The sequence below is a fragment of the Neomonachus schauinslandi genome, chromosome 5, assembly GCF_002201575.2.
Source record: "Neomonachus schauinslandi chromosome 5, ASM220157v2, whole genome shotgun sequence".
In the NCBI taxonomy this organism is placed as follows: Eukaryota; Metazoa; Chordata; class Mammalia; order Carnivora; family Phocidae; genus Neomonachus; species Neomonachus schauinslandi.
In genome coordinates, this window is record NC_058407.1 from 111,277,185 (window position 1) to 111,293,558 (window position 16,374).

A 16,374-nucleotide genomic window follows, 5' to 3' on the forward strand; every position below is an offset into this window, starting at 1 on the left:
AGAAAGAAAGAAAGAAAGAAAGAAAGAAAGAAAGAAAGAAAGAAAGAGTGGGCTCCAGAATAGGGCTCTTTGAGCCCAGATCCCAGCTCAATCTTGCAGAAATTACTTAACAAAAAGTAAAATAAAGTAATTTTTAAAATAAATTACTTAAACATTCTATGCCTCAGTTTCCTTATTTAGAGAGTGAGGATAATAATTAAAGTGCTTGAAATACCATTGATCTCACATATGGAATCTAAAACAAACAAACAACAGCAAAACAAGTTCACAGATACAGAGAACAGATTGATGATTGCCAGAGGCAGAGGTGGGAGGTGAGCAAAATGAGAGAAGGGGGTCAAAACATCCAGTTATGAAATAAATCAAAGGAATGTAATGTACATCCTGGTAACTATAGTTAATAATATGGTATTGCATATTTGAAAGTTTCTAAGAAAGTAAATCTTAGAAGTTCTCATCACAAGAAAAAAATTTTTTAATTGTGTATGGTGACAGATGTTAACTAGACTTATTGTGATGATTTCACAATGTATACTAATATGAAATCATTATGTTTTACACCCAAAACTAATATAATGTTATATGTCAGTTATACCTGAATGAAAAAAATAATGAAAGTGTTTGGCATATCCAAATAAAAGGAGAAAATTTGGTCAGTTATCAAATAGGGGCTGGTTTGGTTTCTACAGACAAAATATCCAGATAGTTGGCTGAAATGTTTAGATCCCATCCAAAAGTTGACCTTTTCATACTTGGCCTTAATCCGATTATACAATCAGGGACCACTTTAAAAATCTCATAGGCTAAAGATTCTCTTTCCAAAAATGTCCCTATTTCTGGAGATTTCTGACTCCTAAATCTAGAGAGAGAACTCCTTTTTAAAATGGATTTTCTTTATTACTGACACTAAGATTGTCTTTTGGGACATATGTTTGGTTTAGTTGTCTCAGTAACTGTACTATACCCATACTTATTACTTATTCTAAGTGATACAATTCTCTACCTAACACTCAACAAATTACAAGGAACATACAATGTAGAAATAAAAAGGAATGGTAGTACTGCACGTTGGGAAAGATAGAGAAGTAATTGAAATGTTATCCATATGGAAACTTCCAAAAATTAGACCACAGAAGAAAGTGTTGAATATTTTATCCACAAGTATGCCTCAATTTTCAAAGATATTCAGGAACAACTACCCAAATATTATTTCTCCTAAACTGAATTCATTCACAAAGCGTTTGATTTTTCAATGGTGTACTCAAATTACATATAGTTGAGTATTTAACATTTGATCATTTCAAGATGGTGGTAAGTTTTTATATCAGTTTGGCAGTCACCAGAGACTTAATCGAAGTCACCAGAGAAATCTATGAAGTCATTTCTTAGTACATAAAAAGTACCAGCAAAGTCCATATGACATTCCTGGATAACTCCCGAATTTACCATATTGAAACGCTTCACAGTCTGATAAGATACAGATGATATTGACTCCTGAACAAGTATACTAATGATAACTTTGATAAATGAAGTTTAAAAAAACACTTTTATAACATATCTTGAATAAATGAATCCAAGCACCATACACATCATATGTTTTAATATGTATTATTTTCTCCTTTTGAGGTCTCAAATGAAAAATATTGGAGCTCTTGGATCAGAGAGTAATTCCTTTAGAGGAGTTTATACAACATTTATACATATACATCTGTAAACTTTAGATCACCCAGGAATAGTCACACATCAAATAACGTCTTTTGGAACATGAATTTTTTTAATTCACTTGGTATAAATATTACAGGTGGAATGCACATTTTAAGAGTGGCCTGAGCCTTTTTCTCTTTTTTATGACAGACATATTGAAATCTACTTAGAAGTACATAAAAGCAAATGCCCTTTTGAAAACATTTATTGATTATCAGGGTGTTTCAGGACAGAAGGTGAACAAATCATATTTATGGGTATCTTATGAAACATCGCTTTGCTGTATCGCTCCTTTTCCCAGCACTTGTTTAGTATTATCAAGTCTTATTAATTGGGTTTATTCCCCCTACTCAGGGAAGAGGGAGATGGAAGATCATATTTAGTGGTTGGGCCTCATCTAGAATTTGCCTGCAAAAGGCTAGTGCAACTTGAGCTGATTACAAATACAGGTTCAAGGTCCCAACACTTGATCTTGCTGATTTTAGCAACTTTCAAAAATTGTTTTGAATGGGTTTATTCTTTTAGCAAAAGAAGCTACTCCTTTTCTGAAACAAAGACCTGAATTTATCGCTTGCTGTAAGAAGAGCTGTACGTACAAGTTACAGTCCTACTGAACAAAGCAAACTGGTGATCTTCTCTAAGGTTTGGGGAAGCATGGAGTGGAGGGTTTGGGAGACTCAGAAATTGAAATGTTTGGGGATTCGTTGATCTTTGACCATGAAGGATTTGATGATGGACAAAGGCTGTTCGGATTAGGGGCTTGCAAAGTAAGAGTACTGACATGAAGCTGTCACTGATTGATCGGAAAGAGTTTAAGATCAATTTCAGAGGTCACTAATTCATAGCTTTGGACTATGACCGAAGAACACACCGTCTTTTCCTTTATTGAATTTGGAGAATAGGAGCTCTTTATTCTTACTATGTAGGTTTCACTTCAAATGTTACATGGTATTTCCACAAGGGCCCTTTGTAATACCAAGATGTTTTAAAACATGTTTTATATGTGAAAAGAGAAAAATAGAGCAAGTGGTATGATGAATCCCTGTATACCTATCACCTGGTTTCAACAGGTACCTACATTCTGTCCTACTTGGTTCATTTGAATCCCTTTCCCAACTTTTTGTTGGAGTATTCTAAATTAAATCACAAATACAATGCCATTCCCAGAAATATTTCTATATATACCTCTAACACCTAAGGGCTTTAAAAATATAATTACAACACCATTGTCATACTCCACAAAATTGACAATAGTTCCTTCATAATCAGCCAATGTTCAAATTTCCTGGTTGTCTAAAAATGTCTTTTTACAGTTCATTGGTTTAAATCAGAATCCAAGTAAGAATACACATTACACTTGATTGTTATATCTCTTAAGTCTTTTAAAATCTGTAAGAGTCTCTCCTCCTTTTATTTATCTGTTGAAGAAATTGGATCCAAATTGCCCAAAAGGAAGTTTCCTCGTTCGTACTGTATTATTTACCATGTTCTTCTACCTCCCATAATTTTGCAAATCCATGGTTAGATTTAAATGCTTGGTTATATTTGGGGGTCAGTGTTTTATTTTTTTTATTTATTTATTATTATTTTTTAAAAGATTTTATTTATTTATTTGACAGAGAGAGACACAGTGAGAGAGGGAACACGAGCAGGGGGAGTGGGAGAGGGAGAAGCAGGCTTCCCGCTGAGCAGGGAGCCCGATGCAGGGCTTGATCCCAGGACCCTGAGATCATGACCTGAGCCGAAGGCAGACGCTTAACGACTGAGCCACCCAGGCGCCCCGGGGGTCAGTGTTTTAGACAAGAATAGTCCATAGATGGTTCTAGGTACTTTTTTTCTTTTTCTTTTTAATTGAAGTGTAATTAACATACAGTATTATATTAGTTTCAGGTGTACAATATAATAACTCAATGATTTTATACATTGCTCAGTACTCATCAAGATAAGTGTACTCTTAATCCCCTTTATCTATTTTATCCACCTTTCCTCTGATAACCACCAGAGTCTGGTTTTCTGTCTCTTATTTTCTTTGTTTGTTTGTTTTGTCTCTTAAACTTCACATTTGAGTGAAATCATATGGTATTTATCTTTTTCTGAATGACTTATTTCACTTAGTATTATACTCTCTAGGTCCATCCATGTTGTTGCAAATGGCAAGGTCTCATTCTTTTTAATGGCTCAGTAGTATTCCATATTATATATTATATATATATGTGGCAAGGTCTCATTCTTTTTAATGGCTCAGTAATATTCCACATTATATATTTTATATATATATATATATGGCAAGGTCTCATTCTTTTTAATGGCTCAGTAATATTCCATATTATATATAAACATAAACATATATAACCTTTTCTTTATCCATTTATGTATCTATAGACACTTGGTTAGCTTCCATATCTTGGCTATGATAAATAATGCTGCAATAAACATATGGGTGCATATATCTTTTTGAATTAGTGTTTTCGTTTTCTTTGGGTAAATGCCCAGTAGTGGAATTACTGGATCATATGGTAATTCTATTTTTAACTTTTTGAGAAACCTCTATACTATTTTCCACAGTGGCTGCACCAGTTTGTGTTCCCATCAACAGGGCATGAGGGTTCCTTTTTCTCCACATCCTTGCCAACATTTGTTGTTTCTGATTTTAGCCATTCTGATATGTGTGAGGTGGTATCTCATTGTGATTTTGATTTGCATTTCTCTGATGACGAGTGACATTGAGCATCTTTTCATATATCTGTTGACCATCTGTATGTCTTCTTTGGAAAATTATTCAGGTCCTCTGCCCACATTTTAAACAGTTTTTTTTTTTTTTTGGTGTTGAGTTGTTTAAATTCTTTATATATTTTGGATACTAAACCCTTATTGCATATACCATTTGCAAATATCTTCTCCCATTCAGTAGGTTGCCTTTTTGTTTTGTTGATGTTTCCTTCACTGTGCAAAAACATTTTATTTTGGTGTAGTCTCAATAGTTTAATTTTGCTTTTGTTTCCCTTACCTGAGGAGACATAGCTAGAAAAATATTTCCATGGTGATGTAAGAGAACTAATGGCCTATGTTTTCTTCTAGGAGTTTTAAGTCTTTAATCCTCTTGAGTTTATTTTCGTGTATGGTATAAGAAAATGGTCCGGGTTCATTCTTTTGCATGTAGCTGTCCAGTTTTCCCAACACTATTTGTTGAAGAAACTGTCTTTTTGCCACTGCATTTTCTTGCCTCATTTGTCATAGATTAATTGACCATATAAGCATGGATTTATTTCTAGACACTCTTTTCTGTTCTTTTGATCTATGTGTCTATTTTTGTGCCAGGACCATACTGTTTTGATGACTATAGCTTTGTAGTAGATTTTGAAATCTGAGATTGTGGTACCTCCAGCTTTGTTCTCCTTTCTCAAGATGGCTTTGGTTATTCAGGGTCTTTTGTGATTTCATCCAAAATTTAACATTATTTGTTCTAGTTCTGTGGAAAATGTTGTTGGTATTTTGGTAGGGATTGCATTAAACCTGTAGATTGCTTTGGGTAGTATGGATATTTTAACAATATTGGTTCCTCCAATCCAGGAACATGTAATATCTTTTTATTTGTTTGTGTCATCTTCAATTTCTTTCATCAGTGTTTTATAGTTCTTGGTGTACAGGCCTTTCACCTGGGTTCTGGGTACTTCTCAATGCATTACATCAGAATGCACATAATATTTGTCTCTCCTAATTGTGGTGGTGCTAAGATACATAAGTGGGTTCAGGTGTCAGCCACTCTATCTATTATAAAATTTGTCCACCTATATATCATTTAATGGTTTTAGCTGCCATTGCTGATTGTTGGTTTGATCCATTCTTTCATTATAGTTACAATTTTTCTAATTCTATCAGTGATCTATTAGTGATTTTTTTCTAATTCTAAAAGTCCTTCTGCATTTACTCGTGGTAATTCTTCTCTAAAGAAGAAAATTCTTTTGTCAAATATTTGGTTACTTTGAAAGATAGTCCTTACAGGAAAGGCGAGGTAGATATTTAACTTTTTTTCTTATATGAATTTTCAAAATGAGTTGGTGTCCTAACAACCTCCAAAGGTGACCAGTGACCTCTTCTTAAAGGCTCATTGTAACACATCGACCTTAGTATATTTCATGTGTTTCAGTCTTTTGTAGTTATCCTTTTAATGTTCAGATTACACAATTTTTGGCCAGTAAGAGACCCTTTACGTTGGCCCCTATGTCCTTTTTCCAATTTTCCTTCTGACAAGATCCCAGTAGATTTTGACAAATAACTTAAGATGCACCAACTCAGGTTGTATGTTTCCTGCCCCAAACCCAGAATCAACCTTTTCTTCTCCAGGGAAGAAATGGTTTTTAGAGTTCATAGTCTGAGTTCAAGGGATGCTCATTGTTACAGAGCCGTTCCTTCATTTGCAATCCTTTTTATTTAGTTGAAAATCATGGTTTCTTTTTTTTTTTTTTTTTTAAAGATTTTATTTATTTATTTGAGAGAGAGAATGAGAGAGAGAGAGCACATGAGAGGGGGGAGGGTCGCAGGGAGAAGCAGACTCCCCGCTGAGCAGGGAGCCCGATGCGGGACTCGATCCCGGGACTCCAGGATCATGACCTGAGCCGAAGGCAGTCGCTTAACCAACTGAGCCACCCAGGCGCCCGAAAATCATGGTTTCTAATAACACTAACAAAATGACTCATCTGCTTCATCCTACAATTTATGTATTACTAGTGGTAATGCAAAAATAAGATTACTAAATGTACTTTAAGATTTCTTTGTGGTTTGTTTTTATTCTTTGGATATATCTAACTAGGAATGTATGATCAAATATTATATTGTATTTTTTAAAGATTGTATTAATTTATTTGAGAGAGAGAGAGAGACAGAGCACAAGCTGGAGGGAGGGGCAGAGGGAGAAGGAGGAGAAGCAGACTCCCCACTGAGCAGAGAACCCGATGTGGGGGCTTGATCCCAGGACTCTGAGATCATGACCTGAGCCGAAGGAGGTTACTTAAGAGATTGAGCCACCCAGGCACCTCTCAAATATTGTATTTTAAAATTTCTTGAAATGTGGTTATACTACCAACTTGCTAGAGTTTTTTTTATTTTTCCACATGTATTGAGATATAATTGACAAAAATTACATACAAAAACTGTATGTATTTAAGGTTACAACATGATGTTTGGATATACATACACATTGTTACAGGGCACACTGATGGCTACAATCAAGTTAATTAACATATCTATCACCTTACATAGGGATTGAAGTCGCCTACTATGAGTGTATTGCTGTCTGTTTCTCCTGTCAAATCTGTTTGCTTTATATCTGTATCTATTATCTATCTATATTTTAAGAGCTCCAATGTTGGGTGCATATGTATTCATAATCGTTACATCCTCTTGATGAATTGACCCCTTTACCATTATACATGACTTTCTCTGTCTCTTGTTAAAGTTTTTGACTTAAGGTCTATTTGTCTGATATAAAGATAGGTACTCCTGCTCTCTCTTGGTTACGTTTGCACGGGATATCTTTTTCCAACCCTTTGCTTTCAGCCTATCTATGCCCTTAATGCTAAAGTGAGTCTTTTGTAGGCACTATATAGCTGGATTTTTTTTTTAATCCATTAAGCTACTCTCTGTTTTTTGACTGGGGAATTTAATCCACTTACATTTTTCTTTTTAAGATTTTATTTATTTGACAGAGAGAGACACAGTGAGAGAGGGAACACAATCAGGGGGAGTGGGAGAGGGAGAAACAGGCTTCCTGCCGAGCAGGGAGCCCGATGTGGGGCTCAATCCCAGGACCCTGGGATCATGACCTGAGCCGAAGCAGACGCTTAACAACTGAGCCACCCAGGCGCCCCAATCCACTTACATTTAAAGTAATTATTATTAGGTAAGGACTTATTATTGCCATTTTGTCAATTATTTTCTGACTGTTTCATAGTCCCTTTATTCCTTTCTTCCTCTCTTGATGTCTTCCTTTGTGATGTGATGACTTTTTGGAGTGGTATGCTTTGCTTCCTTTCTCTTCATATTTTATGTATTTTTTTTAATTTTTTAAGGTTTTATTTAGTTTTTTTTTAATTTATGTTGGCCATGAGGCTCACATGACATGTTATCATTATAACATTTCATTTTAAGCTGGTAACAACTTCAATCACACACAAAAATGACACTTTCTTTTTTATTTTTTTAATTATGTTATGTTAATCACCATACATCACATCATTAGTTTTTGATGCAGTGTTCCATGATTCATTGTTTGCGTATAACACCCAGTGCTCCATGCAGAATGTGCCCTCTTTAATACCCATCACCAGGCTAACCCATCCTCCCACCCCCCTCCCCTAAAAATGACACTTTCATTTCACCTCCCTCCATACTTAATGTTATTGATGTCATAATTTACATCTTTTCATCTTGTGTATCCATTAACAAATTATTTTAGTTATAGTTACTTTTAATACTTTTGTCTTTTAACTTTTATGCTAGAGTTGAAAGCATTAGATTATTCTGTATTTGACTATATACTTACCTTCCCCAATGGGTTGTATACGTTCATATGTTTTCATGTTGCTAATCACACCCTTCCATTCTTGCCTTGTTCCTTACTTAGTGGAAATCCTCTAGTGTTTTCCCAGTGATTAAGATGCAGGCTTTGGGCTGAGGTGTGTACCATGTCATCATATGAAAGTGTTCTCAATTCTTATGTTTTAATACGGATTGTTGATAAAATTTGTCAAATGTGTTTTTTGACCATTATGGGCGATGGTCACATGATTTTTATTCTTAGCTCTGTTCATATAATGAATTGTATTAATTCACACTAAGAAATTTGAGTCCTCTAGAAACAGCCACTTCTGAATATAAATCTTCTTGTCTTCAACTGGCAGAAAGAGAAACTAAGAGAGAGGAGAAATTTTTGAGCTGTTCAGTATCAGCAATCATGCTGAATCTTTGCTAAGTTTTTGGCTTATTTCCTAGATATGTAAGCAAAAAGAGAATTGCCTGGTTAAGTGTAACTCTATTTTAATGACTCCTTATAAAACATCATATCCCCCACTGCTGCCCTCACTCTCCCTTTGGCACATACACAATCGCACTCAACTTTTGAAAAACAATGGCTTAAAATCCCTGTGTCTTAGGAGACCTGTAACAAGTTAAAATGTTCCTCAGCCGGTATTGCAGTGCCTAAGTTAAGCCCCATTTCTCATCGAATAGCACAGACCCAGGGTATGCGAGCATATACAAATTAAATGCAGACATGTTTCAGCTTGGGAATGCAATCCAATTCCAGAAGTGAGAGATCAGCTTTATTAACCAAGCCACCCACTATCCCAGGAAGACAGTGGGAATTAAAACCAGACTTTCCTGGTGTTATGAATTTGATTTCTGTCAGCAATGACAATTATCCTGTGAAAAATCAAACTTCTTCTTTTTATTTTCTCAGTCCCTAATGTCATAGTCAGAGAACTGAGTCCAACAAGGTGTTCCAAGTTCCCTTTCAGGTGAGGAAATGAAATAAAAGGCTGAATATCCTAATGTCTGAGATTCCATTTCTTCATTGTTGGAGGGAAAAGCCTCTCAGAATTCAAGAAGGAAGAAGTGGTGTTACCATGTTACCAAGACTTCATCCCTAATCACTTAGCTTCTCAGAAAACATATTTAGGGCAGGTCTTACTGGCAGTCAGCCTCTGTCTTTAATCCTCATCCAGACAGAAGAGGAGATTAAATGATCAGACATGTGCTGGATAACTCTTATTTATATCATTAAATTAACCAAGATGACTTCTGTGAAATGGGCAACCAGCTTTGCATATACTCTCCCTTTATAAACACACACACACACACCCACACACACATCCCTCTGAGTCATGAATGACAGGAAGTGATGTCAATCTGAGCCAACCCTGAAGTTCTCTTCATATCCTTTGTCAGAATGAAGCTCCTCCTTTGACTCTCTTTGTATCTGAGGGTTGGAAGGGTACCTGAATGTATTTTGGTTTTATCATTCTCCTACCCCAAATTACAATCTTTTGAAGTGAGACTGGGAAAAAGAAGATAAAATTATTCAAATGTCATAAGTGACTGTGTCCCTAACAAGCTTCACAGGGACAGAGACCTTCTCCTCCATCAGCATCCCCCTATCTGCCCCTGACTTCCACCATCTCCATCAGTACTACCCCTTACCACCTGCACCTGCTCTTGTCTCTTCTTGCCCCCCCACCAGAGGCAGACTTGACCTGGGCTCTAAGGACTGACAGGAATAATGACCCAGGGGTCTAAGTTGTCAGAGGTAAGCAGAACAATCACTATTGCATGCACCAAAATGATAATATTGTCATTTCAAGAGATACGGAGGCATTTTCAGGGCAAACGTAAAAAAAAAATCCTAGGGTCCATTCCAAAAGATCCTAGGTGGCTGGGTGAACTGTCAGATTCTTGCCCCTGTACACCAACTTTGCCTTTTTACTGTCTATTTATATTATGCTTAACACATACCTTTTGCACTGCCATCTGGGTCCACTTCCTCTTATCATGTCTTCTTTGGTGGAGATAGAGCCCAGCTGGTGACCCACATTCTTCACTGAGACCTCTCTGTTAAAGATGCTTTTCGTTGAATACAAGCAGACTGTCTTCAAGATTTCTAGCCTACAAAGACACTCTAAAGACAGTAATGAATGTGGCTTCTCCACGTTATTTTAGGAATGTTTCGTTTCTCTGACTTTGGACATGAGAATCTCTATCTCTCAAGACCTTCATTGAGATGAGAACCACAGGGATTGGAGGAAAATAGCAAGTAAAAAAAGATGTCCTCAACCACCCTTAGTAAGTGATCAAGCCGATCTGTTCCATGGCAGAGCCCTCTATGGTACTATGTGGGACTATGGTGATTTTATAAAAGATGGATCCACTTGAGCTTGTCACCAGCGGGCAGTGTAGATAATCTCTTAACACCACACAAGCATGGAGACACCTCCTGACCTATTGAAATACTTTTCTCCTTAACCTTTCTCTTCTTCTTACCTACCTCCATGGCTCTGCCACGCCCACACCAACCTTTCCCTTATTTGTCAGCCAGTCTGTGGGCCCAGAGTGGGCCCATTCACCAGGGAAATAGATTATGGTTTAGGTACCAAACTTCAATATACCCTCCAAGAAATCCCCTCTGAATGGTCTTACTTCCAAGAATGTTTCCATGTCTAGTACTAATACAATCCCCGATTTGAAACTTCACAAATGAAAAGCCCATTTTAAACACAAAACAGATGGGAATTTTCTCAAAATCTGGTCAGCCAGAATTTCTGGTTCACTCGTGGCTCATTAACTTCATCCTCCAAAGGATTATCCAGGGCACTGATGAAAACAATGGGCCTTCTCTGCCTATGTTCCCCCTATGTCTGGCCTTTGTACCATTTGATCCCATTGTCCTCGTTCTCAGTGACAGACTGAGGGTCCAGCAAGGGAAAGTGTGGCTTCTAGAAGCACAAAGGAAACCAGGCCCCTTGATAGGGAGATCAGCAGCCATAGGGAAAGATTTGAGAAAACGCAGAGGGAAAGCGGCAGAATGGGTTTGCAGAATCTCGGGAGGATTTGATTGTGGTGGAGCTGGGTTTCTGGGTGTGCCTGTTTAAAGCTTAGATTTGAGGGCAGTGGCCCTGTAGGGACTGGAATGGGAGAAGCCATTCTACACGTCTCTCCTCTGTCAGTCACTAGCTGTGTAGCCCAGAGCAAGTTACTTAATTGCCCTGTGCCTCAGCTTTCTCATCTCTGGGGCTGATAATAGCACTTCCTAATGCTACGAAGATAAATATTAAGAGAGGTAATGCATACAAAGTTCTTCAGACAGTGCCTGGCACAGAATGAATGTGAAGGAAATAAATATCTCAAATTTAGACTCCAGAGGAAGAGGTAGCTCTCTGTGCAGAGGGGAATTGTCTGGATACGTTTTCAACTTTTCAGCATAGCATTTCTCAAATCTTTGTATTTCTCAGAAAAGTGGAATAAAATTGAGACTAAATCATTAGAAGAGGGGGTGCCTGGGTGGCTCAGTCAGTTAAGCGTCTGACTCTAGGTTTTGGCTCACATCATGATCTCAGGGTCGTAAGATCAAGCCCCGCGTCGGGCTCTGTGCTCAGCACAGAGTCTGCTTAAGATTCTCTCTCCCTCTCCCTCAGCCCCTCCCTCCATCTTAAATCAATCAATCAATCAATCGTTAGAAGAGGAAAGGAAAAGGAAATGCTGAATAAAGGAAATGTAGGGAAAGTTGCAAAGATTGCCTTAGCACTTCCTCACAGTACATAATGTGGGACCAAGATGTGTTCAAGGTTAAGGAAATCAGGAATATAGCCATTAAGGGGCTTGCCTTGGAGTAGGTTTAATTTTGTATTTTGTTCACTGCTGTACCCTCAAGTGCTATAAACAGTGCCTAACATGGTGCACGATAAACATCTGTTGAAAGATTAGACTTTTGACTATTTTCCCTCCCTCACCCTATTCTCTTGTGACTGATTTCTGTTTCAAAAATGAGTAGTGAGCTATAGTGAGCAAGGCTCAGGGCAGAGCTCCGTAGCTCCTTTCCTGTCCCTAACCTCAAGCCCTCAGGCAAGACCACCAGAATCTTTCTCCTGGATTCTGGAGCCTCCTAACTGCAAGAGCCTCCTAACTGCCCTCTGTGTGCCCATTCTTGTTCCTTCCAGTACATTCTCTATGGGTGGCCAAATAATTCTAAAAATCCATATCTGATCACATTACATCACCACTTAAAACCTTTAGTGGTTCCCTATTGTCATTAGCATAAAATTCCAAATCTTTAAAATATTTGGTAAGGTCCTCAATGATCTTGGTCTCCCTCTCCTGCTAACTAGCTTCCCCTCGGCTCCTCGCATGTCCCAAGCTCCATCTGGCTCTAGGCCTTTCCTATTGCTGCTCCTTCCACCAGAACACGTTTCTCTCTCTCTGCCCTAAATAATTCATATGGACTTCAGTGCCTCTTGTACAGGAAGCTTACTATGAATTATCACCTTTTCAGGTTGGATCTCCTATTTTATGTTCTCATTGGACCCTGCACATCTTCATGTTCACAGCTGCCACGTGGTAATTAACAAATTACATAGTAACATGTCTAATGTGGCTTCCTCTCTGGGTGTAAGCTCCATGCCGGCAGGGACCACGACCATCCGTGGAGTTTCAAGGTTTAGCTTCAGCACTTAGCACAGAACCAAGCATATGCTCAACAGGCGCTCAATCAATATCTGCTGAATGAAAAATGAATTAATGAATTAATGCATAAATGCATAAATGTGTGCATCTGGCAAGCCAAAAGCTTTCTCATGTTCAGAAAGTTCAGGCTGGGAAAATCCAGTGTCACTCAATTAACTAATTAACTCAATCATGTGGTATATATAAAGGATAACACGAGGCTACCTATTCATTCACGTAGATTGTCTGACTGATAGCTATTGTGGGTTCACCGCAGGGAAATGCCACAGATGATCAGCAAATAGAATCGCCATCCATTCATTCACCATCCATTCATATCCTCCCTGAACTTCATGTTCGCAGATGCTTGAAAAGCACAAGGACATTTTGGCTTGATAATTTTTTTTTTCTACAGAAAATATATATCCATGAAAATATATATGAAAATATATATCCATGAAAGGGAACCGATATCAAGATTCCATGTGCTTCAAAGCCAGTTTGCAGGTGTAAAGCAAACCGATTAAAAATTGGGGGTTACTGATACCAACCGTGAAGATTAAGTCTCCAAATTTTCAGTAAAGAAAGCTAAATGCTGACCATTCTGGCTGCCAGGAACTGGCTGGGAAGTGTTTGCATGTGCGAATATAGGGACACACTGGGGCGATGGCCTGCCCCGGGCTGACCTCCAAAGCCCCTTCAGGCGCTACGAGAGTCCTCCCATGCGGTGGTCAAGGCCATGAGGGAAACAGCTCCGCTGCGTTTCCGGGCAGGGCTGGAGGGAACCAGAGTCATTCCCGCATTGAACCCCACGACCCACCCCTATGGCATCCCATGCTGGTTTATAATCTGGGTGATGACAACAAATGCTGCAATCAGACTTGGCCTCTGTGGCTTTGCTTCCTGGGCTCACCTGGCCGGAGGGGCTGCGTCCTGCCGAAGAAGGAGCATGGCCGGCTCTGCCCCCATGCCTTTGCCTCCGTTTCCATCTGTGAAAATGCGGGCAGAGTGACGACTACGCAATCCCCATGGCAGCTCCTCAGTTTGGGCCAAAGAGGCACGCTGAGGATGGAGACCCTTGAGAGCCAGTGCGTGGAGTCGCCGAGGAGACTGCAAGAACCTGTGCGGGCGCTGCACCCCAGGAGAGGCACAGCGGCAGAGGGGCAGGGCTCGCTGCTCCCCCAGCCACGCATGCGCCTCCTGTCTGCGCGCCGCACCGCAGCACATCTGCTCCTGCCGTGGAGTTTCTAACTGTTCGCTGGCTCCCGCTGGAACGCTTTCCACTACTTCCAGGAGCTTGGCAAAAAAACATTATTTCCGGGGAAAAGACACATATTTATGTACAGGGAATGCCTAACTACCCCAAACTAGAATACCGAGAAATTTCAAATGAACAGGTGGATTTTTTTTCCCCTCTGAGCTCTACTTTTATAAAACCAAAAGAGGAATGATAACTGAACAGATTGCTACGAAGGGTGGATTCTGTACAACAGCAGATTTCCCAGTTTCTCGTGCTTACTTTATCTGCAGCGTGAGGTTCCTAAGGGCGCCCTGGAGCACCGTGGGCATGCAAGGGCCTTCTGAATCATTAGGTGAGGGAAAAGTCGTTTTCAGTGCAAGTTACAAAGTATTGCATTTCCTTGAAAGTCTTTGAAATTGGCAAGTGCTGCATGGTATGGATAGGAATTCTCGATTAATAAAATATTTGAATATTTGAATAACCAGAACATTCCATTACCCGACCATTTTAGAGAAGCAGACATTCATCCATCTGTAGAGAGCACACGATACACAGAACAAAAACCTGAGTGAAACTATTGATTTATTTTAGGCAGAAGAGTAATATCTCCAAGTATGATGTATATCAAATCAATTTGTAACTTTAGCCATCCACTACCTTTATGTTCTTGCAGAGGTAGAGGGGCTTAGTTCTTGCATTTCCTCACTAAAATCGCCCTTGATGTTCTGGAATGAGGTTTCTACAAATCTAATATATTGCTCCTGAAATAGCCTATTAAAAATGATGACTTGTTCTAATCCACTGCACTTTCTGGCAGGGAATGTGATTATAATCAGTAGAGCAAAGGTCAATAAGAATGAATGGCATCTGTTCCCAAGGCATCTCTGAGAAAGTTTGCAAAACCAGATAAGAATTTAATATAGGAATTTTTTGTCCGCCTAATCAAATTTAGATGCCCCAATGCTGTCTGGAATTTGGACTGTAGATTATAATCTGCAGGTGGCTATAAATGAGGCATGTGTCTTGGAAAGAAGTTCCCTAAACAGGGGGAAAAAAGATTATTTTTTGGATGGTTCACAGGTTCTTGTCAGAGACCTGCTTCTCGACAAAATTTATTGTATTTATCCTCATGATCTGTGGGTGAAAACTTCGGCAGGGCTCAGTTAAGCATTTCTCCTGTTCTTTGTGGCACGGACAAGGAACATGAGGTGAGTCTCCATGGAGGAGACGGGGCTGGAGGGTCCAAGATGGCTTCACACCCATTACATAGATTGCTGGCACTTAGGCAGGAGAGCCAGGAAGCTTGGGCTTAGCTGGGCCACTCTCCTTCTCCACATGGTGTCCAAGCATCTCTATATAGTGTCTCCCGTGATACTTGGACTTCTGATATGGCAGCTCAGGGCCGTAAGAAAGAGTGGAAGCGCCAGGCCCCCAAGATCTGGGCCTGAAAATTGGCACAGTGTCACCTCCACTGTACTCTATTCGTTAACATCGTCACAGAGACTGCCCAGGTTCACAGAGAGGAGACCGAGACTCCACCTCTCATTAGAAATGTCCAGGAATGTTCGGCCATCCTTAACCTGCTCAAGGGGATTGAAGGGGAAAGACCCCATAATTAGAGTTTGAGGATCTCTTCAGGCAAGCAATGAACAATATCCAAAGAGCCTTATAGCAGTAAAATCCCCCATGTACATAATTTTCTATTCTGCTTCTGCTTACAACGTGATTACTTAGAATAGCTCTTTCATGTGGCCGGAGATGTGGCCCAGCAACTGAGCCCCAAAATGTAACCTGTGCCAGGAGCCTCATCTCTGATACCCTCATATTCTTTTCCATTTGCAAAACAAAAGAACTTACATAGATAGTTCCCTTATCTTTGAATATTGCTTCCTCAATTATGTTTAAAGTGCTCAGAAAATTCACTGGAAAAAAAAATTCTATTTCTGTATGCACTGTCCAAGCTGAAACGGTCTTTAGTTCACTCTAAGCTGGGAACAGTTTTCCATTCTGGGTACAAAGGAAAAGGAACAGACCCATAATTTGTAGCTCTCCCACCCCTGGTTGGAAGGCTCCCCAATATATTATTGTTGTGGTGGCCAAGGCATAAAATGGTGAATTAAGGGTCAAGTTTCAACTAAACTTTACTACTTCCTGACTCCCCTCTTCCCCTTTGACATTCTTCCAATGTTTGTGACTAGAATGGGGGGGGGGGTGGTTTGCAT